We start from the raw sequence: 23,578 nt of genomic DNA, 5'->3' as shown, positions 1-23,578 counted from the left end.
AACCCTTCCATTTCACATTTGTCATGCCAATTACATTTTTATATTTACAGCAAATGAAAATTTTCCCGATACAGCTCGAGGGGTTTCCCATGGGTCCAGCGCCTCAGTTCAGCTTGGTGGGGGGACCTTACACTGTGGTCTTTCCCCATTGGGCCTTTGCTGCGGCTGCCCCAAGCTTTAGTGCGTCCCTCAGCATGTAGTCCTGGACCTTGGAATGTGCCAGTCTGCAACATTCAGTCGTGGACAACTCTTTGCGCTGGAAGACCAGCAAGTTTCAGGCAGACCAAACTTTCACCAAATTGATAGTCCTCCAGCAGCAGTTGATGTTTTTCTCGGTGTGCGTCCCTGGGAACAGCCCGTAGTGCACGGAATCCTGTGTTACAGAGCTGCTTGGGATGAACTTCAACAAAAACCACTGCATCTCGTTCCACACCTGCTTTGCAAAGACACATTCCAGGAGGAGGTGGGCAACCGTCTCTTCCCCACCACAGCCACCGCGGGGGCATTGCGTGGAGGGGGCTAGACTTCGGGCGTGCAGGAAGGATCTGACGGGGAGGGCCCTTCTCACCACCAGCCAAGCTACATCTTGGTGCTTGTTTGAAAGTTCTGGTGATGAGGCATTCCGCCAAATGACTTTGGCGGTCTGCTTGGGGAACCATCCGACAGGATCCCCTGTCTCCTTTTCCTGTAGGTGCTTGAGGACATTCCGTGCAGATCACTGCCTGATGGATCGGTGGTCAAAGGTGTTTTCCCGCAGAAACTGCTCCACGAAGGATAGATGGTACGGCACGGTCCAACTGCATGGAGCGTTCCGCGGCACTGTGACCAGGCCCATTCTTCGCAACACCGGGGATAGATAGAACCTTAGCACGTAGTGACACTTGGAGTTTGCGTACTGGAGGTCTACACACAGCTTGATGCAGCCGCACACGAAGGTGGGATCAGGATGAGGGCCACGTTGGGTACATTTTTCCCGCCCTTATCCAGAGATTTGAACATCGTGTCCCTCCGGACCCGGTCCATTTTAGATCCCCAGATGAAGCGGAAAATGGCTCGGGTGACCGCCACAGCGCAGGAGTGGGATATGGGCCAGACCTGCGCCACGTACAGCAACAACGTGAGCACCTCGCACCTGATGACCAGGTTCTTACCCACAATGGAGAGAGATCGCTGCCCCCACATGCTCAACTTTGGTTGTACCTTGGCTACTCGCTCCTTCCAGGTTTTGGTGCACGCTCCGGCCCTTCCGAACCATATCCCCAGCACCTTCAGGTAGTCTGACCTGACGGTGAAGGGGACAAAGGATCGGTCAGCCCAGTCCCCAAAGAACATGGCCTCGCTCTTGCCGTGGTTAACTTTGGCTCCCGAGGCCAGTTCGAACTGGTCGCAGATGCTCATCAGTCTGCGCACGGACAGCGGATCCGAGCAGAAGACGGCGACGTCATCCATGTACAGGGAGGTTTTCACCTGAGTGCCTCCGCTGCCTGGGATTGTCACCCCTCTTATGCTCACATCCCTCCTAATAGACTCAGCAAAGGGTTCAATACAGACCTCTGTGATAGATGACAGGAAGGACCGGGAGGCTCTGCTGTCTGTGGGCTTCGCATCATACAGCCCAGCATAAAAGGATTTGCTGATCCTTAGTATGTCGGACTGCGAAGACGTTACCGAGCCATCCTCTTCCTTCAGGCTGCTGATAACAGAGCTCTCTCTGTGTACCTTTTGGAAGAAGTAACGCGAGCAAGTAAATACATTATATAACAGTTCAAATTTGACATTGCATAAAGTGCAATACAGATCAGTTTCTTTCAATTCACTACATGAGGTCCCTCACTACACTTGTCAGTACAGGCTGTATTTACAATGTACATTTATATTTCATGTCGAAGATTCACTGGTACATTCAGCCTGAGAGGTTTTACAGGTTTCCAACCCCTCGATATACTATGGCAGGAGGGCCTTACAGAGTGGCCTCGCCCCATTATGCCTTTGTGCAGCTACCTGAAGCATTATTACGTCCCTCAGTGCCTAGTTCTGGACCTTGGAATGTGCCAGTCTTCAACACTCATGCCTGGCATTTCTAACCTTTGCCAGTTATGATGAAAGGTTACAAACCTGAAACGTTAACTCTGCTTCTCTCTCCACAGATGCTTCCTGACCTGCTGAGTATTTCCAAACTTTCTGTTTTTATTTCATTGCTTATCACTCCAGTTGACTGTGCTAGTTCCAGCACTAGGGTATGTTCCTGCATTCCCATAGCATTCATGAATCGTTGCACTGTTGTTGGGCTGAGAAAACCATCCTGGTCACCCACAGGTTGTTCCGCCGGGGTGACAGCGGGGGGTGGTGGGCGGTGGGGGGGGTGGGTGTCGTGCGAGCAAGGGGGTTTGGACCATTCTCCACTGGTGCTGTCTTTTCCCTCTGTTCTTCATTGAGGATGTTGCTGCTCCCAGCTTCCCGGAGCTGGGGTGCACTGGTTGTCTCGCTACACTTGGTGCTTTTCTTGGTTTGGCTGGTGGTTTGCTCCCTTTTTTGGGCCTTTGTCTTTGTGGTTTTCCTCTTAACCACTTGCCACTCACCCGGTTGTCTCTCTGCAGGCTCCTCTTCCATTGATTCTGTCTGCTGAGGAGGAGGCTCAGGGCACGTTGCTGGCATCTGGCAGCTTGCTGCATCACCCTTTTCCTTCTCCATTTCCCTCTCTGTGTCCTTCTTTATCTTGTTTTCCTTGCCTGGGACTTGGTGTGGGGAGGTTTGCTGGTCTCCTTTGTAGCAGTCCTGTTTGGTGTTTCTGCCTTGTGCCCCTCCTAGATTCTCTCTGGCTGTGTGTAACTGAGGCAGAGTTTGTAGAGGTGGCCTGCTCCACCACACAGGTTTCAGCACTTACTCTGCTTGTAGTCCTTTGACTGGTGACCAACTTGCTTGCAGTTCCTGCAGAGCACTGTGATGCAGTTGGCCACTGTTGACCAGATTTGCTGCAGGTGTGACACACTCTGGGCGGCCCCGCATAGACTAAGGAGCCCCGACCTCCCCTGATAGCGAAGCTGGAGGGAGGGTGGAGGATGGCTCCATTGGTGTCCACCTTCAGGGTCACCTTGACGTGCCACTAGCTGTTCCAAATCTTGAATGGGACTTTGACCTCAGTGCTGTTCCCAGCCACCTTGATGTCCCTGGCGAGGAAAGTGAGCACATCCACGACAGGAATATGAAGGTTGTAGAGATGGATGGTCACAACACGGTTTTGTTGCGACGACAGTGTAAACAGCAGCTCTGAGCGGAGGATCAATAGCGGTGCCTAGTTTCCTCTCGCCTTGAACACCTTCAGGAATTTCACGCATCCCACCATGTTTTTATACGTCACGTCGAAATATCACGCAGGTGGAAGATGTCCACAGCTTCAAGTCCACAGCTTCAAATCCAAGGGATTCGAAAAGGACTTGATTAATGAGGAAGGTTGCACCTACTTCACTGTTTTTTCACTGCCACCCTAACTATATTACGCACCCCTTGGCTTGGAGCTCAGATTTTGGTTGTAGCCATAGCTTAAAGTCTTCACAAGACAGGCACCAAGGCCCGAACCAGCATGAAAAAACAACCACAGCACATGGTATACTTTTGAAATGTAGTCACGAATGCACTGTAGGGAAATGTATAACAAGACAGGCACTGCGGCCCAAATGTATAACAAGGTCCCACATACATCAGTGAGATAAATGACCATAAACTAAATGGTACAACTTTAAAAGAAATACAGGAGCAGAGAGACCTGGTCTATAAATATACATGCGATTCGTGAGTGGCAACCCCTTACCCAACTGGCACAGATGAGTAACGTTGGCCCGAGAGCAACTGATGTTTATTCCTTCCACCAGGTTCTCTTTTCCACCATCTGGTCATTTCTTTTGTCCTCTCCTTTTTCCACATCCTTTCTGACTGCTTGTCTCCAGGCAATCTGACTTATCTGACTGTGATACTAGTAAACGCAACCCCAATTCCCAATTCACCAACCTTTCCTTCCCTCTGTCACTGACCATAGCATCCATTTGGCCATAATGCTGAAACAAAATAAACATTCCAAACCAAATTTGTAAATGAAATCATGCCATACGGCATACAAAAGTCAGCAAATCACCTTTGGGCATTCCCTTATTGCCTATCTTCTGTGTGGCTTTGCCTGGCCAGGTTGCAGTTCTTGGGAATCTGAAAGGACAAAGTCACAAGGATAAGCTTGTGGCACAGGGAGGGGGGAAAGTTGGAGGTGCATGCTTATACCACCTGAACCTTGTAAATCAGAAGAGGTTGTGGGATGAGGGTCAAGTGGGATGTGAGAAGGAGGATTAAGTATGAACATACTGTCATCTTCGATGGTTTCAGCCTCACCCTTGGCCACAGCCTCAGCTCCAATGATAGTAATTACTGTCTCCTCCATCGGGATAAGGTCATGCAGCCGTGCCTGTCCTCCACTGGTTAGGTGCCACCTTTTCCCGAAGAGAAAGGGAGCTGTGTCATTGATTGTAACCAATCTGCAAGAAGTATACTGGTTAAACCAGAAGAGAGAAATAATAAACAGATGAATAAAGCATGAGTGCTGAGGGACAGGTTAGTGGGTATAGCCCAAAGAAGAGTTCTATATACAAATGCACGGAGTGTACGGAATAAACTAGATGAGCTGCAGGCACAAATTCAAACGGAAAATTATGATGTGGTGGCCATTGCGGAGATGTGGTTGCAGGATGGTTGGGACTGGGAACTAAATATACCTGGTTATAAAGTTTACAGGAGGGACAGGGAAAATGGCAGAGGGGGTGGAGTAGCCTTATTGATTAGAAATAATATCACCTCATTGGTGAGGGAGAATATAATGAGGGGAAAGCATCCAGTGGAGACCTTATGGGTGGAATTGAGGAACAGAAAAGGATCTAAAACTGTAATGGGTGTTGTGTATAGACCCCTGGTAGCAGTTCTGAGGTGTTAGATTGTATAAATGCACAAATTAGGCAAGTGTGTAACAAAGGCAGAGTAGTGTTAATGGGGGATTTTAACTTACACATAGATTGGGAGAGGCAGACTAGCACCTGTCAGAAAGGTAGTGAATTTCCGGAATGTGTCCGGGATAGTTTCCTACAGCAATATGTCCTAGATGTAACAAGGGAACAGGCAATATTAGATTTAGTTTTGAGTAATGAGCCAAATTTAATTAGTAAACTAACTGTGCGTGAACATTTATTAAATAGTGATCACAACATGGTCGAATTCAAGGTAGCGTTTGAAAGTGAAAAGCACGAATCAGCTACTAGAATTTTAGACTTGGGTAAGGCTGACTTTACCGGGATGAGACAGAGACTGTCCACAGTAAACTGGGTAGATCTGTTAATGGGTCAAACAACTTAAGAACAGTGGAGAATATTTAAAGAAACATTTAACGAAATACAGAGCGAGTATATACCCGAGAGGAAAAAGCTCCACTTCACAGAAAAAACAGCCATGGACAACTAAAGAGATGAGGGATAGCATGAAACAAAAAGGGCCGACAAAAAATGCAAAACGCAGCACAGATCCGGCCGAATGGGATCGATACAAAGACCAGCAAAGGGTCACAAAGCAGCTTATAAGAGCTACTAAAAGAGATTATGAAAGGAAACTTGCAAGGGACATCAAAATCAATAAGAAGAAATTTTATAGTTACATAAAGGGAAAACGGGTGGTCAAGAACAATGTAGGCCCACTAAAAGCTGAAAATGGAGATATTGTCATTGATAATGGGGAAATGGCAGACATGTTGAACAATTACTTTGCCTCAGTACAGTTGAAAAGGAGGATAACTTGCCGGAAGTCCCGAAAAAATTAATAGCCAATAGGGGACAGGGACTTAATACAATTAACGTAAGTAAAACATCAGTAACAAGGAAATTAATGGAACTAAAGAATGAGAAATCCCCAGGACCTGACGGTTTCCATCCCAGGGTGTTAAAGGAAGTAGGCGAACAGATAGTAGATGCCCTAACTATAGTCTTTCAGAGTTCCCTAAATTCAGGAGTGGTCCCTCTGGATTGGAAAGTTGCACATGTCACTCCACTTTTTAAGAAGTGTGAAAGGGGGAACCAAGGAAATTACAGACCAGTTAGCCTGACGTCTCTGGTGGGCAAGTTGCTGGAGTCTATAATCAAGAATAGGGTGACTGAAAACCTAGAAAAACTTCAGTTAATCAGGGACAGCCAGCATGGATTCATGACGGAAAGGTCATGCCTGACAAATCTCATTGAGTTTTTTGAAGAGGTGTCTAAGGTAGTGGACAGGGGAATGTCTATGGATGTTATTTATATGGACTTCCAGAAAGCATCTGATAAAGTCCCACATAAGAGACTGTTAACTAAGGTAGAAGCTCATGGAGTTGAGCGCAAATTATTGACATGGTTAGGAAGTTGGTTGAGTGGTAGGCGACAGAGAGTGGGGATAATGGGTAAGTACTCCGATTGGCAGGATGTAACTAGTGTTAACCCACAGGGATCTGTGTTGGGGCCTCAATTATTCACATTATTCATTAACGACTTGGATGATGGCATAGTAAGTCATATATCCAAATTTGCTGATGATACAAAGTTAGGCGGTATTGTAGACAGTCCAGATGATAGCATAAAATTGCAAAGAGATATTGACAGACTAGGTGAGTGGGCAAAACTGTGGCAGATGGATTTCAATGCAGGCAAGTGTGAGATTATCCATTTTGGACCAAATAAGGATAGAGCAGGGTACTTTCTAAATGAGAAGAGGTTAAGTACAATGGATGTCCAAAGAGACTTGGGGGTTCAGGTGCATAGATTTTTAAAATGCCACGAGCAAGTGCAGAAAATAATCAAAAAGGCTAATGGAACGCTAGCCTTTATATCTAGAGGATTGGAGTATAAAGACACAAAGGTTATGCTGCAGCTGTACAAAACCCTGGTTAGACCCCACTTGGAGTACTGTGAGCAGTTCTGGGCACCACACCTTAGGAAGGATATATTGGCCTTGGTGGGAGTACAATGTAGGTTTACAAGAATGATACCTGGACTACAGGGGTTAAGTTACGTGGAGAGATTACACAAATTAGGCCTGTTTTTGCTAAAATTTAGAAGGTTAAGGGGTGATCTGATCAAAGTCTTCAAGATATTAACAGGAAAAGACAGGGTAGATAAAGATAAACCATTTCCAATTGGTTGGAGATTCTAAAACTAGGGGCATAGTCTAAAAATTAGGAGCAGACCTTTCAGGAGAGATGTTAGGAAGCATTTCTTCACAGAAAGGGTGGTAGAGGTTTGGAACTCTCTCCCACAAACAGCAGTTGAAGCTAGAACAGTTGTTAATTTTAAATCTGAGATAGATAGATTTCTGTTAAGCAAATATATTAAGGGATATGGGCCAAAGGCAGGTATATAGAGTTAGGCCGCGGATCAGCCATGATCTCATTGAATGATGGGACAGGCGAGGGGCTGAATGGCCTACTCCTGTTCCTATCTTCCTATGTTCCTATGTCATTGACTTTGATGCATTCTGTTTGGCTGATGTAACTGTCATGGTTGGCAAGCTGTGAGATATGGGTGTGAGGCTTGCAGCAGTGCTAATTATGTGAGGGTGAGGTGAAGCTATGAATGTTAGATATGAGTCGTGACTGATAGAGAGTGTTGGTAGGTGAGTGATGAGGGTGTGTGGTGCATTGAGTAGTGTGTGAGGGTAGTGCTGCAGTTGGTGGGATATAGCACTTCAACATGATAGTCACTGACTTTGACCACTTGAGTTAGGTCAATGCACTGCATGCACATCCTCAGGACGAGACTCTGGCATTAACCTCCAGAGCTCCCACTGCCTTGAGTTTGTCTGGAGGGTTTCCTGGCTTTCTGTGGATAGATGACATCTCTCCTACTCTCCATCTCCTGCACCAAGGCCTCCAGTGTAGTGTTGGAAAATCTTGGAATCCACTCTCTGCCATGCTGTGCCATTATTGAGTGTTTCCCATATCAAAATCACTTTTGGAATGACTGCCAGCATCTGCTCCAGCCAAAATGCACCTCCCTTATAAGAGGTACAGTGTAGCTTTAAGTGATGAAGCTTGCTTTAACTCGTGCTAGCCTCTCACGATTTTCCCCACCCTGCTCTGGTGTGCAGCCCACAACAGCACACTTAGTGCTGCCTGCATTGGAAGCAAAAGGCATGAAGTAATCCCGCATCGCAATCCCATTTTCGGGACTTGCCCAATTTCACAGTCATAGACTTATTACTTGTATTACTTGATTGAATATATCGTCACCGCCAGTTCACAGCATTTATTGTCAATATTTTTAGAACAAATAAACATAAGTTTTCAAAGAAAATAAGAAAAACACATTTTTATTGTCTATTGGAGTTCTTCCTAGGTTGAATGCAGCAGTGTCCTTGAGATTAGTACTTAACTCCTGGAGACTCCAGACCAATCCTGGAAGGTTTGGAAATCCTACTTATCGCAGTGGCAGGTGATGCGAGAGTGACTGTCCTTGACATCAAGGCAGCATTTGACTGAGTATGGCATCAGGGAACCCCAGCAAAATTGAAGTCAATGAGAATCAGGGGAAAACTCTCCACTGATTGGTGTCATACTTGGCACAAAGGAAGATGGTTGTGCTTGTTGAAGACCAACACATCAGCCCCAGACATTGCTGCAGGTGTTCCTCAGGGTAGTGTCCTCGGCCCAACCATCTTCAGCTGCTCCATCAATTGTTAGGGTCTGAAGTTCTGTTAATGGATGATAAATACCTGGTAGTTCAAGATAATAGGGTGACCAGATGTTGGGTGTAAATTAGTTAATTGTATTCAAGTGTGTATATATAACGAAGAGCCAGCAGCACTGGTTGGTGGTGTTGATTGGAGAGCAGAAGTAAGCTCTGTGACAAGCAATAAACAATCTCCACCAAAGCATCTTAGTCTCAGTGTCTTCTTCACAAACAGGCTTGCAGATTTCTTGAACATCAATGACCTTCCCTCCATCATAAGGCCAGAAGTGGGATGTTTGCTGATGATTGCTCAGTGTTCACTATCATTCATGACTCCTCAGATATGAAACAGTCCATGCTTGCAAGCAGCAAGTCCTGAACAACATTCAGTCTTGGGCTGATAAGCGGCAAGTAACATGCACGCCACTCAAGTGCCAGGTAATGACCATCTCCAACAAGAGGGAATCTAACCATCTCCCCTTTATGTTCAAAGGCATTACCTTCACTGAATCCCCCACTATCAACATTTTGGGGGTTACCATTGACCAGACACTGAATTGGTCGTGCCATATAAATACTGTGGCTACAAGAGCCAGTCAGAGGCAGAGAATTCTGCAGCGAGTCACTCATTTCCTGACCCCCACAAAACCTGTCCATTATCTAAAGACACAAGTCAGGAGTGTGATGGAACACTCTCCACTTGCCTGGATGGGTGCAGCTGCAACAATACCCAAGAAACTCAACACCATCCAGGACAAAGCAGCCCACTTGATTGTCACCCCATCCACCACCTTAAACATTCACTGCCTAGGCACTGGTGCACAGTGGCAGCAGTATGTACCATACACATGACGCACTGCAGCAACTCACCAAGGCTTCTTCAATAGCACCTTCCAAATCTGCAACCTCTACCACCTAGAAGACAAGGGCAGCAGATACATGGGAACACCACCAACTACAGGTTCCCCTCCAAGTCACACCCCATCCTGACTTGGAACAATATCATGTTCCTTCATTGTCACTGGGTCAAAATCCTGGAACTCCCTTCCTACCAGCACTGTGGGTGTACCTACCCCACATGGACTGCAGCGGTTCAAGAAGGCAGCTCACCACCACCTTCTCAAGGGCAATTAGGGATGGGCAATAAATTAATCCCAGGAAAGAATAAAAAGGATTCATAAACTCATAAAAACTTGGAGCTGCTTTTATATTATGATGTCAAGTTATTGCCGATGGCTCCTGGTGCATTCGTCTTGTGCAACCTGTGGCAATACCAAACCAAAATCGTTACCAGATTCACTCAGATTGGTAACCTCTAAAAAAGCAGCCCTCCTAGCTGCTGTCTCTGGTCAGCCCAACAAGTTTACAATGGCGCAGCCACTAACTGCAGTGCCCATGTGTCAGGAACCAGTTACTGATGAAGTAATGTAAATATTGTAAATATTGAGAACTGACTCACAGACAACTATCCCTAGAACTGAACCTGATCCAGCTCCATCAATAAGCTTATGTATAATAACAATAAATCATATCCTCTGCTCCCTTTTTTTTTTGCGTTTTAGGTATCAGCTGTTGGTAATGATTTTGTACTTTTCCATTAACAGTTCCTTGAGGCACATCTTTTTCTTCACTTGTCCCATTACTACCCCCTTTTACCTTGCAGCATCATCTCTTTTGTCATTTAATTTCTCCTGAGGTGCACCCTATCAAAGACCTTCCCTTTTGTTCTTTTTGTCTCCTTCACTCTTTCGCTGCCTCTGTACCTGCTTCAAACCTATTACATCTCTAACTTTGTCCAGTTCTGACGAATGGTCATCAACCTGAAATGTTAACTCTGTTCTCTCTCCACAGATGTTGCCAGACCTACTCAGTATTTCCAGCACTTTCTGTTTTTATTTCAGATTGCCAGCATCCATAGTATTTTGCTTTTGTTTCAGTGTAATAACTGCTGGAATTTTGATGAGCCAAATGTCACATCTACTGGATCCAAGCGGTCTGCAGGGGATCGATCCTGACAGCCAAACCACAACAGGAGTTGTGAAGTGGCTAGAAGACGCCAAGGTAAATTAAAATATTTAACTTTTCTTTGGGACCCTCCAGGTCCTGCAAATATTCCTTGGGCCTCCATAACACTATTCCTGCCTCTCCCTCCGAGCGTCTTTACTAGTTGACAATCAACCTCTGTCTTACCACTTCCCAGTGTTAACTTAGTGCTAGAGACCGGTCCCCTGGTGTCCTCAGTCTCCTGACCTGATTCCTGCTTCCACCTGCTGGCTCCCACTGCATTTAGGTAGGAATCATTGCTGCTTTATTCAAATAAAAGCAAAATACTGCGGATGCTGGAAATATGAAATAAAATTGAAAAGTGCTGGAAATACTCAACAGGTCTGGCAGCATCTGCAGAGAGAGAAACAGAGTTAATGTTTTAGGTCGATGCTGCCAGGCCTGCTGAATATTTCCAGCACTTCCTGCGTTATTCAAATATGGCCTGGGAACTAAAGTGGCTCAGCTTCATGCTGAGTTTTTTTTTTAAGAGATACAGCACTGAAACAGGCCCTTCGGCCCACCCAGTCTGTGCCGACCATCAACCACCCATTTATACTAATCCTACACTAATCCCATATTCCTACCACATCCCCATCTGTCCCTATATTTCCCTACCACCTACCTATACTAGGGGCAATTTATAATGGCCAATTTACCTACCAACCTGCAAGTCTTTTGGCTTGTGGGAGGAAACCAGAGCACCCGGAGGAAACCCACGCAGACACAGGGAGAACTTGCAAACTCCACACAGGCAGTACCCAGAATTGAACCCAGGTTGCTGGAGCTGTGAGGCTGCAGTGCTAACCACTGCGCCACTGTGCCACCCCGTGGAGTTCTCCGTGGAGATTTCCTCTCCAGCCCTGCACTCCCCAGATTCCGAAGAAGGGTCACTGACCCGAAATGTTAACTCCGCTTCTTTTTCCACAGATGCTGCCAGACCTGCTGAGTGGTTCCAGCATTTCTTGTTTTTACTCCTCAGGTTAAATTGATGCTATTCTGTCAATTCCATACCTTTTGGATTGAACTATGTAAAAATGGATTAACATTTTAAGTATAGATCTTTGTAAGAACAAAAGATACACACCTGAAACTTTACAACAAAGTGTTTATCCCTGACACATGAATTCCTCTTCAGTCTTTTAGTTGTTAATGTATTTCCAACATCTTTTGGTTTTGTTTCAGAATCCCAGCATTTGCAGCTTTTTCTTTTCAATTTTATAACTGTCAGTATAAGTGGAACCAGTGAGTGCTCTGAATGGGAACCATCAAACACCAATCTCAAGCCATTAACAATTTTCACACCTCTGCCAGAGAGTTTGATTAGTCAGTGTGGTGACAAACAGAGCAGGAGGATTAATCAATCTCACAGGTACTTACTTCTTTCATTCCCATTTTTTCCGTTCTGTCATTCCAATTTACACCTCCTCTAAACCCATCTTTTGTTTCTTTGCTTGTTCCATTAGCATCTTCTTTTTCCGTGCACCATCATCACTTTTGTCATTTAATCTCTCCTGCTTTCCAACCTATCCCAGTTCTGACGGAAGGTCATAGATTTGAAACGTTAACTCTATTTCCATAGTTGCTGCCTGACCTGTTGTGTGCTCCCAGTTGAGTGGTGCCAGCATTTTAATGAATTATAGAATCATTGAATGGTTACAGCACAGAAGGAGGCCATTTGGCCCATTATGTCTATGCTGGCTCACTGCAAAATCAACTCAGCTAGTCCTGCTCTCCTGCCCTTTCCCGATAGCCCTGTACTTTTTTCTCTTCAGATAATTATCCAATTCCCTTTTGAAAGCCTTGATTGAATCTGCCTCCACTGCAGTCTCAGGCAGTGCATCCCAGATCCTAACCACTCGTTGCATTTCCTCATATCTTTTGCCATGTCCTCTGGTTCTTGGCCCTCTGCCAATGGGAACAGTTTCTAATTACCCTGTCCAGACCCCTCATGATTTTGAACACCTTGATCCAATCTCCACACAAGCTTTTCTCCTAAGGAGAACAACCCCAGCTTCTCCAATCTATCCACATAACTGAAGTCCCTCATTCCTGGAATCATTCTCGTAAATCTTTTCTGCACCCTCTCTAAAGCCTTCACATCCTTCCAAAAGTGTAATGTTCAGAATTGGACACAATACTCCAGTTGAGACCAAACTAGAGTTTTATAAAGTTCATCATAACTTCTGTGCTTTTGTACTCCATGTCTCTATTTAGAGGATCCCGTATGCCTTTTTAATCACTTTCTCAGACTGCCCTGCCACTTTCAACTGTTTGTGCACAAAAAACCGCAGGTCTCTGTTTCTGCACCCGCTTTAGAATTTCACCCTTTATTTTATATTTCCTCTTCTTGTTCTTCCCACCAAAATGTATCAGTTCACACTTCTCTGCATTAAATTTTATCTGCCACATGTCCATCCATTCCACCAGCCTGTCTATGTCCTTTAGAAGTCTAACACTAACCCCCTCATAGTTCACAATACTTTCAAATTTTGTGTCATGTCCACAATACTGCTATGTTCTACCATCCGAGTGAATACTTTGCCATCACAACAACTTGCATTCATATAGTACCTTTTAACATAGTAAAATGACCCAAAGTGCATTATCCAATAAAATTGGACACTGAGTCAAATAAGGAGAGATGAGGGCAGATGATCAAAAACTTCGTCAAAGAGGTAGATTCTTAGGAATATCTTCATGGAGAAAAGAGAGGTAGAGACACAGAAAAGTTCCAGAGCTTACAGACTAGGCAGAGGAAGGCATGGTCACCAATCATTCCCATTAAACTTCTGGTTTGATCAATAGAATTCCCAGTCTCAAAACAAAACATCTGTTATATGTAAAACTTTATAAATGTATACCAATTATAAAGTTAGCTCAGCTCTGTATAGGCTGTCAATACTGGATTAGATACAAAACCATCAACAACTTGAAGTAGTACAATGTTGTAAAACATTCCAAAGTGCATCACAAGAGCATTACCAGACAGCATTTGACACAGAGCCACATAAGGAGATATTAGGACAGCTGACCAAAAGCTTGTTCAAAGGAGTTTAGTAAAGCCTTTGACAAGGTCCCGCATGGCAGACTGGTGCAACAGGTGAAGTCACACGGGATCAGAGGTGAGCTGGCAAGATGGATACTGCACTGGCTCAGTCACAGAAGACACAGGGAAACAGTGGATGGGTGTTTTTCTGAATGGAGGGATGTGACTAGTGGTGTTCCGCAGGGATCAGTGCTGGGACCTTTGCTGTTTGTAGTATATATAAATGATTTGGAGGAAAATGTAGCTGGTCTGATTAGTAAGTTTGCGGACGACACAAAGGTTGGTGGAGTTGCGGATAATGATGAGGATTGTCAGAGGATACAGCAGGATATAGATCGGTTGGAGACTTGGGCGGAGAAATGGCAGATGGATTTTAATCCGGACAAATGTGAGGTAATGCATTTTGGAAGGTCTAATGCAGGTGGGAGGTATACAGTAAATGGCAGAACCCTTAGGAGTATTGACAGGCAGAGAGATCTGGGTGTACAGGTCGACAGGTCACTGAAAGTGGCAACGCAGGTGGATAAGGTAGTCAAGAAGGCATACGGCATGCTTGCCTTCATCGGTCGGGGCATAGAGTATAAAAATTGGCAAGTCATGTTGCAGCTGTACAGAACCTTAGTTAGGCCACACTTAGAATATTGCGTGTAATTCTGGTCGCCACACTGCCAGAGGGATGTGGAGGCTTTGGAGAGGGTACAGATAAGGTTTACCAGGATGTTGCCTGGTCTGGAGGGCATTAGCTATGAGGAGAGGTTGGAAAAACTCGGATTGTTTTCACTGGAACGACGGAGGTGGAGGGGCGACATGATAGAGGTTTACAAAGTTATGAGCGGCATGGACAGAGTGGATAGTCAGAAGCTTTTTCCCAGGGTGGAAGAGTCAGTTACTAGGGGACATAGGTTTAAGGTGCGAGGGGCAAAGTTTAGAGGGGATGTGCGAGGCAAGTTTTTTACACAGAGGGTGGTGAGTGCCTGGAACTTGCTGCCAGGGGAGATACGATAGTGACGAATAAGAGACAACTTGACAAATATATGAATAGGATGGGAATAGAGGGATATGGGCCCCGGAGGTGCAGAAGGTGTTAGTTTCGGCAGGCATCAAGATCGGCACCGGCTTGGAGGGCTGAATGGCCTGTTCCTGTGCTGTACTGTTCTTTGTTCTTTGTTCTTTGAGGAGAGAGAGGTGGAGTAGTGAAGCGGCGAAGAGGTTTATAGAGGGAATTCCAGACCTTGAGACCTGGGCTTGAGACAGCTGGAAGTATGGCCATCAAAGAAATTGGGGATGAGCAAAAGGCTAGAAATGGAGGAAGGTAGAGTTCTCAGAGGGTTGTAGAGCAGAAGATGCTTACAGAAATGGGTGAGACCATGGAAAGATTTGAACATGAGGATGAGGCTTTCAAATTTGAGGTGTTGCTGGACAGGGAGCCAATGTAGAGCAGCAAGCACAGGGGTAATGGGAAAACAGGACTAGGTACGAGTTAAGATACAGGCAGCAGGTGCATGGAACATTAGCGTGCAAAAACCCCCATGGATATAGTTAATTCATAATCCCGTTTATATTTCTAGTTGCAACCAAATCCCATCAGGAGCCAAAAATCTGTAGTTCACAAGATTAATAGGGGTGGACGTAGCTCTCTGGATTTGATTTAAAGTGGGAACTGATGACAGTTCATAAAATACATGAATATACTTGGGTGAGAGATTGATACGTGTTGTGCACATTTTCAGGTGTAAAACAGGTGGAACAATTCCAAACTAGCAGTGGGCAGCCCACTGCTGATCTGATTGTAACCTCAAGTCCACATTCCTGCCTACCCCCAATAATCTTTCACCCACTTGCTTATCAAGAATCTATCTACCTCTGCCTTAAAAATATTCAAGGATTCTGCTTCCACTGCCTTTTGAGGAAGAGAGTTCCAAAGACTCACGACCCTCTGAGAAAAAAAATCTCTCCTCATCTCTGTCTGAAACGGACGACCCCTTATTCTTAAACAATGATCCCCAGTTCTAGATTCTCCCACAAGAAGAAACATCCTTTCCACATTCACCCTGTCAAACCAATCAGAATCCGATTTGTTTCGATCAAGTCGCCTCTTACTCTTCTAATCTCCAGCAGATATAAGCCTGGAAAGGACGGCATTACCCCTGAAATAATCAAGAGTGCCAAGCCTGCTATACTTTCAGCACTCCATGAACTGCTTTGCCTGTGCTGGGATGAGGGAGCAGTATCACAGGACATGCGCGATGCCAATATCATCACCCTCTATAAGAACAAGGGTGACCGCGGTGACTGCATCAACTACCATGGAATCTCCCTGCTCAGCATAGTGGGGAAAGTCTTCGCTCGAGACGCTTTAAACAGGCTCCAGAAGCTGGCTGAGCATGTCTATCCTGAGGCACAGTGTGGCTTTCGAGCAGAGAGGTCCACCATTGACATGCTGTTCTCCCTTCGCCAGCTACAGGAGAAATGCCGCGAACAACAGATGCCCCTCTACGTTGCTTTCGTTGATCTCACCAAAGCCTTTGACCTCGTCAGCAGACGTGGTCTCTTCAGACTACTAGCAAAGATCGGATGTCCACCAAAGCTCCTAAGTATCATCACCTCAAGCCATGACAATATGAAACGCGCAATTCAGCATAGCGGCACCTCATCAGACCCCTTTCCTATCCTGAGTGGTGTGAAACAGGGTTGTGTTCTCGCACCTACACTGTTTGGGATCTTCTTCTCCCTGCTGCTCTCACATGCGTTCAAGTCTTCAGAAGAAGGAATTTTCCTCCACACAAGATCAGGTGGCAGCTTGTTCAACTTTGTCTGTCTAAGAGTAAAGACCAAAGTAAGGAAAGTCCTCATCAGGGAACTCCTCTTTGCTGACGATGCTGCATTAACATCTCACACAGAAGAGTGTCTGCAGAGACTCATCGACAGGTTTGCGGCTGCCTGCAACGAATTTGGCCTAACCATCAGCCTCAAGAAAATGAACATCATGGGACAGGACGTCAGAAATGCTCCATCCATCAATATCGGTGACCATGCTCTGGAATTGGTTCAAGACTTCACCTACCGAGGCTCAACTATCACCAGTAACTTGTCTCTCGATGCAGAAATCAACAAGCGCATGGGAAAGGCTTCCACTGCTATGTCCAGACTGGCCAAGAGAGTGTGGGAAAATGGTGCACTGACACGGAACACAAAAGTCCGAGTGTATCAAGCTTGTGTCCTCAGTACCTTGCTCTATGGCAGCGAGGCCTAGACAACGTATGTCAGCCAAGAGCGACGTCTCAATTCATTCCATCTTCGCTGCCTCTGGAGAATCCTTGGCATCAGGTGGCAGGATCGTATCTCCAACACAGCAGTTCTCGAGGTGGCCAACATCCCCAGAATATACACCCTACTGTGCCAGCGGAGCTTGAGATGGTTTGGCCATGTGAGCCGCATGGAAGATGGCAGGATCCCCAAAGACACATTGTACAGCGAGCTCGTTACTGGTATCAGACCCACCGGCCGTCCATGTCTCCGCTTTAAAGATGTCTGCAAATGTGACATGAAGTCCTGTGACATTGATCACAAGTCGTGGGAGTCAGTTGCCAGCGATCGCCAGAGCTGGTGGGCAGCCATAAAGGTGGGGCTGAAGTGTGGCGAGTCGAAGAGACATAGCAGTTGGCAGGAAAAAAGACAGAAGCGCAAGGAGAGAGCCAACTGTGTTTTATCTGCAGCACCTGTGGAAGAGCCTGTCACTCTGGAATTGGCCTTTATAGCCACTCCAGGCGCTGCTCCACAAACCACTGACCACCTCAGGCACTTACCCATTGTCTCTCGAGACAAGGAGGCCAAAGAAGAAGAAGAAGAAAGATAAGCCACTGGGCTTGTCCAACCTTTCCTCATAAGACAACCTGCCTATTCCAGGTATTAGTTTAGCAAACTTCTCCAGGAAGTTACTGCAATAGATTTCAGGCTGGCTTCTGCTCTCCCAGTACCAGTGGTGGGAGGGTAGTGTGTGCTGTCAGCGCACCGCTGGTTATGGACCCGCATATGTGCCATGACTAATTTCCAGGTGTCCTTTATGTTACAGGGTGTCAGTGATACGACTCATTCAGTGTAAAACTATTTGACTGTCATATATTAATTCCTGTCCACCAAGTATTGAAGTTAAAATCCTTATCTATGTCTTCAAATCCCTTATGGCCTTGTTCCACTTAACCTCCAGTTTTGTGTTCACTTTGTTCCTCCATCTCCGGCCTGTGAATTCTCTCTTTGTCTGATCCTTCAGCTGCCATGGCTCCGCTCTCTAGAACTTGCTACCTACATCATAGAATCAAAGAAAGTTTAAGGCACGGAAAGTGGCCACTTGGCCCATCGTGTCTGTGCCGGCAAAAAAATGATCCACCAATTCTAATCCCACCATCTAGCATTCGGTCCATAGCCCTGCAAATTACAGCACCTGAGGTGGATATCCAGACTCTTTTTGAATGAGTTGAGGGTCTCTGCCTCAACTACCCTTTCAGGCAGTCCCTCTGGCTCTCCACTTCTCTCTCCACCTTTAAAAACCTTCCCAAAACTCCTCTTTTACACCAAACCTTTGGTCTCCTATCATAACTTTCCCACTTTGGCTCAGAATCCATTCCTTTATTCCTCTTAGAATCATAGAATTTTACAGGACAGTGTGAGAGTATTCACCCCATCGAGTCTGCACCAGTTCTTTATTTTCTCTCTCTTTCCTCTGTAAATGCCTGGGATATTTTTCTGTACTAAAAACACTATATATTGTCTACATAACAACAGTGACTACAGTTCAAAAGTAATTCATTGGCTATGAAGCACTTTGGGATGTCCTAATAATTTGAAAGTACAACCTAGATTCAATTTCTTTCTATATAAATCACTTGCCATTATTGTCGTACACTGCACCATGTTTTCCTGACTTGCTCAGTGTTGTTTGGCATCGAGAGCCTAATTGTCAACCACAGACCTGACAAACCGGTTCTGTCAGTTTCAGGTTCATCTATTTCAAGCTCCAACCCCACTGCTAAATTGTTATTTATTGGCTTCTTTGAAACAGCACACCCAAGAGTGAGTCATTACAGAATAGGAAAGCAAACAGCCAACAAAGCATTATGCGAAACTTTGAAAAACAAATTTTATTGTTAAACCCCAGAAAAGCACCCAGCAACCTGACCACTGCGGGAGGGGATTGGAACACAGAAAAGAGGTCACAGTGACTTCACTGAAATGCGGGTCTCCAATTCTGCTAGCAGGATGAGAGAACCAGCTACAGAAACGAAACACTGTCGATGCTGGAAATCTGAAATAAAAACAGAAAATACTGGAAATACTCAGCAGGTCAGGGAGCTTCTGTGAAGAGAGAAACAGTTAACATTTCAGATTGATGGCCTATCGTTAGAACTTCTGACGATAGGTCATTAACCTGAAACGTCAACTCTGGGCTGAATTTTTCCAGCCCTTTGTGTTTCTAATATAGAAAAATATCCCAGGCAATTGCTGAGCCAAAGTGAGAGAGTTACGATAGAAGACCAATGGTTTGGTGGAAAAGATGAGTTTTGAGAAGGTTTTTAAAGGTGGTGAGAGAAATGGAGATGGCCTGGGAGGTGGGAGGGCTGACAATATGGCAGGGAATGGTGGCAGGAGGGGAGCATATTGTGAGTTGCAGGAACCTCAGCGGCACGGCTGCCTGCCTGCTGGGTGGCCAAGTGAGCCACTTAAGGGTCTAATTAAGGGCCCACCGTCGCTTGGGAGACTGCCAGGTAAACACTCCCAGTGGGTTCCTGGTGGGGGGCACGGGGGACCCTCCTTGATGGATGTTCATGGTCCACGGAGGGGCCCCCTGGTGGCAATGGACGTCCCTGTGCCAAAGTGACCACCGTCGCAATAATGTCCGCCCACCCTCCCTATCTCCATGCCTGCCTGCCTGGCCCCAGCTTCCTCAGGAAAACTGACACGTCTTCAGCATTGATGTACCCTCTCCCTCATGCTGCACCCTGAGCAGTGGCCACTACTAGTGGTGGAACTCCTGAAGCTGCTGAGCTGCCGGCCCTCTGATTGGACCAGCAGCTGTAGGGGGTGGGCCACCATTCTCAATCGGATGGTGGCCCTAGTAGTGGCCTCTTAATTGACTGTTGTCGATAAAATGCCACCCCAGGGTCCTGCCACCTGCCGGAGCAAGGTTAGCTTTGGCTTTCGGCCCCGATGGTGGAACATCGTTAGTGCTGACAAAGTTCAGCCCTCTGTTTCTCTCTCCACTGAAGCTGCCTAACCTGCTGAGTATTTCCAGCATTTTGTTTTTATTTCAGATTTCCAGCATCCATGGTATTTCACTTCTACACTTATATTGATGCCTTTTTTGAGCTCAGGACTGTTATAGCATTTGACAATCAATGAAATACCTTTGAAGTGTAGTCACTGTTGTAGTTTAGGAAACAGGACAGGCAATTTGCTTACAACAAACTCCCACCAACAGCTGTGAAATAACTTACCAGATCATCACCAAAAGACTTGCAGGTTGATAGGTAAATTGGCCATTATAAATTGCCCCTAGTAGGGGAATATAAGAACAGGTGGGGATGTGATAGGAATATGGGATTAGTGTAGGATTAGTATAAATGGGTGGTTGATGGTCGGCACAGACTCAGTGGGCCGAAGGGCCTGTTTCAGTGCTGTATCTCTAAATAAATAAATAAAAAATAAATATCTCCTTTTGGTGCTGGTTGAGGGATAAAGTTTCGCCAGGACACTGGAAGAACTCACCTGCTTTTCTTCAAATCGTGGGAACTTTTAGTCTATCTAAAAGGACAGACGGGGCCTCAGTTTAACATCTGGGGCAGAAGAGAGACCAATTATAGCACTCCAACTGTTGCCTGAGCTGAGATCAGCAAAGATCAGGAATCGAACCGGTAACGCTCCTGGTCAGTTTTAGCTGCTCACAGATGAGCTCTTGGGTCTTATCAAAAATCATTATGCTGCCTGAAAAGAACATACTTTTAAAAAGACCAGAACAGAGATTGCCAGGGAAACAGAAAAAGAGAGCGAGAGAGAGGTGTATAGAAAAAGACAGGGAACAAAGAGAGACAATGTGTAATAGAGACAAAGAGAGAGGTACAGAGGGAAAGAGATAGCCAGAGATAGATGGCCACAGAGAAACAGGAAGTGACACAGACAGGGGAACTTAAAGATGGGGAAACAGAGTGACAGGGATAAGGAAATAAAAAGATGGTGACACAACACAGATTGAGTTTCTTTTATAATGGCACTAGTTTAGTTTGTTTAACTATAAGTTATTCTGCCCTCCAGAAAAGAGCTCCAGTTTTAGCTGTGTTACTGTAGGACATCACTCTGCGACAATGTAAATGGATCCCACTGTACATGTACCTTAAAGCAACAGTGCTGGACTTCATGGTCCAACCAGAAAACTGAAGAAGTGGCTCTGCGACAAAACATTAATTCTTAAATAAATCAAATAAAACCCAACCTGCCCACCCCACCCCCCAGAGCGTGAGAAGACTGAACGGAAAGCAAGTTGCCGTTTAGTCTCACCATGCTGACCACAATTCCAAAACTAAAAACAAAGGCGATAGAAACTCTGCAGCCTTTTCCTTGGTGATACCTGATGCAGGACAAACCTCTGACCTCAGCCTCTGAAATCCTTGTGGACCTCAATGAAACCTTTATCACAGACCCCCATTGAGCTCTACTAAAAAGACAGGAGAGTGCTTGCCTCTCTAATGATTCACAGAAACTTCAGGAATTGTGCTTGAGGCCAATGTTCACCACACATTCTCCACTCAGTCAGTCAAAAGCTGCCAGGAGTATTCCTTCCCACTTCAGGTCTAGAGTGGCAATTGAATGCTTTAAAACAGGTAACATTCAACATAGCACCAGCAGACTGAGTGTTAAAGAAAACAGGTGATCTGCTGATCGAGGAACGAGAGAAGACATTAGAGCCGTAACTTTCCTACTTCAGACTACTGCTGGAGGAAGCCTCTCTATTGGAGGTGCAAAATAGAAATTCAGGGGTGTGCTGTGCACAACTAATTCAACCACTAATTTACCCCAGTGAACCCTGCAATGCACAGACTTTTAGTCACCCAGTGTTGCCCAATCTGCGAACAACCCACAGCCACAGACAACAGGACTTAGTTCTTGAGCAAGAAACAGCTCCACCCAACCACAATACCTTATTCATGGAGTGTTCATAGCTCAATGGGGAGAGCTTCACAACCACACAGATTCCTGAACTTTATGATGCAAGCGCACAGGCAGGTTACCATGTAAACAAGGTTCAAATCTGTAATCATGAATATAAAGCAATTAGAAAAAGTTGACTCCTATATGCACAGACATGAATGAGATCAGATGTGCACTAACGTAAGAAAACTGGTGAAGCAATAACATCAGCATCTGTGGAATTCTTGAAGGCCCGAATAAAGGCAGAACAATGCCCTTCATCTAGAACACCCTAAATTCCCTCCTTGATCTTGGTGTTGAGGTGGACCTGACACTGGACAGACCTCATGCAATCCAGTCCCTATGCTCTCAGATTAAATTGTTCAAGAGCCTTGATTTCCTTGTGCACACTTTCAGATCAAAAAACCATAAGGACAAACAAAAATATGATAACAGAAAGTTGTATGAATACAGCACCTTTAACAGAAAGGCACATCTCAAGATGCTTCAGAGATAGATATTTGGAAAACAAACAGGAGCAGCGTCTAAAAACTTGGTTTAAGACATCAATTTTGAGGTGGTTTTAATAAGAGGAAAGAGGGAGGTGGTGAGACAGAGGACTATAGGGAGGGAACTCAAGAAGTGGCACCTAGGATGAAGGACAATGGTAGTGTAAAGAGAAGATGGGAAACACGAATGCTAGAGTCAGAGGGAACATTCAGGGTAGATAAAAGGCTGCAAGGAAGTGTAACGATGGGGTAGGGTAATGTCAATGAAAAATGTAAAGATGAGGGCAGAAGAGACCTTAACTGCAGCTCCCATTTTCTTTCTGACTGCGGGTGTTGGTAATATAGGATGCTTGTATCAGCGCATCCAGTGATGGATAAGATTGTGAGTTCATGCTTGAGATGGGGATACCCTATCAGTATGCAGCTGGCAGGAGAGTCTGGTGTCTACCTGAATTGTTTTTCTGCTACACATCTGGGGCTGCGCAACCTGCTTGGCTTTGATTTTTTTCCATGCTTCCTTCCCTCTTCGCTATTCTGCTTTAACCATAGGCACATCATCTGGACCTCCTAATCTCTGTAACGTTTTTCAATTCCTATAACCCTCCAAGAACTCTGCGTTCCTCCAAAACCTTTCACTTCTCCTTTAAGACCCTCCTAAAAACTACCTGCTTGACGAAGAATTTAATCACCCCTCCCAGTGTCTCCTTCGTTGACTCAGTAACAATTTTTATCTGATTGCACTCCTGTGAAGCACCTGTGGCCGTTTTCCTATGTTAAAGATGTTATATAAATACAAGATATTGTATAAATCTTTTATTTCACTAATTTGTCTCATCATGCCTCCCTTTGTTTTACACTGTTATCTCTTATGTCATTTAATCCTCCCCTGGTCTCCACTTAATGGTCCAGAAATTCTAACTGATCTGAGTGCAGGGAATAATCCTTCCACCGAAATGGGTAGCTCCAAGGCCCATCCTATACTGGGCCTTGGATCTCATTTACATAAAGGTTACAGACAACAGGTAAGCTTCCCCCAGGCAGTTTTCTGGCCAAGCAGATTTCAATTTTGGCCGCTGCAT

The 23,578-nt window shown here is 45.4% G+C and overlaps 1 protein-coding gene across 3 annotated transcripts in view; it reads left to right on the top strand.

Annotated features, from left to right (window-relative positions):
• The window catches only part of LOC137346626 (claudin-4-like), a 67,413-nt gene that overhangs the window by 28,219 nt on the left and 15,616 nt on the right, over positions 1-23,578 (top strand). For 2 of the 3 annotated variants that reach the window (XM_068010229.1, XM_068010230.1), the window contains exon 2: positions 10,658-10,781. The exons of the other annotated variant lie outside the window; for it this stretch is intronic. The gene's annotated coding sequence lies outside the window, so the exon portion shown is untranslated. The remainder of the gene's footprint in view (positions 1-10,657; positions 10,782-23,578) is intronic. 3 annotated transcript variants of the gene reach the window in all.

The sequence above is a fragment of the Heterodontus francisci genome, chromosome 30 (genome assembly GCF_036365525.1).
Source record: "Heterodontus francisci isolate sHetFra1 chromosome 30, sHetFra1.hap1, whole genome shotgun sequence".
NCBI lineage: Eukaryota > Metazoa > Chordata > Chondrichthyes > Heterodontiformes > Heterodontidae > Heterodontus > Heterodontus francisci.
The sequence above is the reverse complement of the archived record's forward strand: the minus strand, read 5'-3'. Positions and strand labels throughout refer to the sequence as shown.